The sequence below is a fragment of the Parus major genome, chromosome 26 (genome assembly GCF_001522545.3).
Source record: "Parus major isolate Abel chromosome 26, Parus_major1.1, whole genome shotgun sequence".
Taxonomy (NCBI): Eukaryota; Metazoa; Chordata; class Aves; order Passeriformes; family Paridae; genus Parus; species Parus major.
This window is the reverse complement of record NC_031795.1, coordinates 557,176-558,790: the sequence shown is the minus strand read 5'-3', so window position 1 is coordinate 558,790 and position 1,615 is coordinate 557,176. Positions and strand designations below refer to the sequence as shown.

The window sequence follows — 1,615 nt, the reverse complement described above, 5'->3', positions numbered from 1 at the left end:
TCAGCGATGCTGAGGTGGGATCCAGGGGCTTTAAAGCTGACCCTGACAATGCTTTATTCCCAACACACAGGGTCTAAGGCACCCTGTAACTGCACTGCACATCTCTCACCGTCATGGAGCTTGATGCCCCATTCTCACCTTCCAGCACTGCCCGCGTTTGTTTTTAATTTCCTTATGCTCTTTTCTTCCCCTCCCATCTATTAGCTCCTTAGAAAGGGAGTAAAGGGAGTGAAAAATGAGTAAGAAGGGATTTTTGAATCAAACTCTGCCAAGAAACAAGTGGAGACAATGAATATCTGCTTATGAGTTATAAGGCGTGTAGTATCTGCTCAGATAATGGGATGCTCTGGGAACAATGGGGAATGTGCAATAAAAACTGAGATGACTAAGACAGGATGTAAAAATGAAGGGATAAAAGATGGTAAAATAAACCATCTACAATTAGCAAAACAAAAAGATGGCTTTAGCTGCCCTGCTGTCAGTTCAAAATGCCTTCACCACTTCACCAGAAGTCATCCAGATTTGCATCAAGTTTGCCACACCAGAACTGAATTCAATCTTCTTCTGCAATGTTAAACCTTTGGGATGTCAGTGCTGGCTTGTGGGAGCCTGCAGGGTTATGTCCAAATGAGAGACAACTCATTCAGGTGTGTACTCCAGAAAGGAAAATAAATTAAACTGTTTTAGTGCTGTTTGCCACATAATGCTGAGTTTGTGCTCTGCATCCCCTCAGCAATCTGGCAAGGAGATCTCCAAGACATACAGCAAACAGAGATAAAAAGAACTAAGGAATAAAACTGCCTGCCCCATCCCCCTCTGATTATCCTGGGAAAGCCCATCCATGGTCTCCTGTTGGATCAAAGTGGTTTTTTCTCATCCAGGTCTAAGCAGTGACACTTTGGGTGACATTTTCTGCAAAGGCCACCCAAGGGTCCCTTTGGCTGGGAGAGAAAAGTCAAGACTGGCTGCTAATAATTTCCTTGGAATTGTAAAAAGCCTGTGCCTGGTGTAATAGTTCATGTCACTGAAAAAAATCCCAAATTTCCTAACCTAGAAACACTCCATGGAAGAGAAATAGGAATCTCTGCTGGCTCACCCTGAGTTCCTCAGCTCTGCCCTGACTCCATCCCAGCCCCAGCACACTCAGCATCATTCTTGCCTCCAACACTCTGCAGAATTGTCATTACGTTAATTAATTGAGCCAAATATTTCCATTAACAAACTGATCTTCAGGAATGCAGGAAATCCTCTTGGCTGTGTCCCTGTAGAGCTGCAGAGGCTGAAATCTCTGGAACCACCTGGGTGGGACTAAACCCTTTAATCCAGCTCTGCTGATGCCCAGATCACTTATTTGAGTAGTTTTCAGACCTTCAGATGTGCATCTGAACAGGTGAATTGCTGCAAGGGGAGAAAAGGGGAGCAGCTTCTGAGCCCTCTCCAGAGACACAGAACAAACCTGTGCTGAGTGGGGCAGGTTTGGAGCTCCTGGGGTTGGGAAGGACAGGTTGCAGGTGTAAAGAAGAGCCAGGGTGAGGCACAGCACAGGATGTGATGAGTCTTGGGGGCTCTGGCAGTGGGACAAGCCCTCTGCTGCCCAGGATAAATCCTGGATGGC

The 1,615-nt window shown here is 46.1% G+C and overlaps 1 protein-coding gene across 1 annotated transcript in view; it reads right to left on the bottom strand.

Moving 5' to 3' along the window:
* Nucleotides 1-1,615, bottom strand: part of PKP1 (plakophilin 1) — a 48,225-nt gene that overhangs the window by 29,249 nt on the left and 17,361 nt on the right. The gene's annotated exons all lie outside the window — the stretch shown is intronic.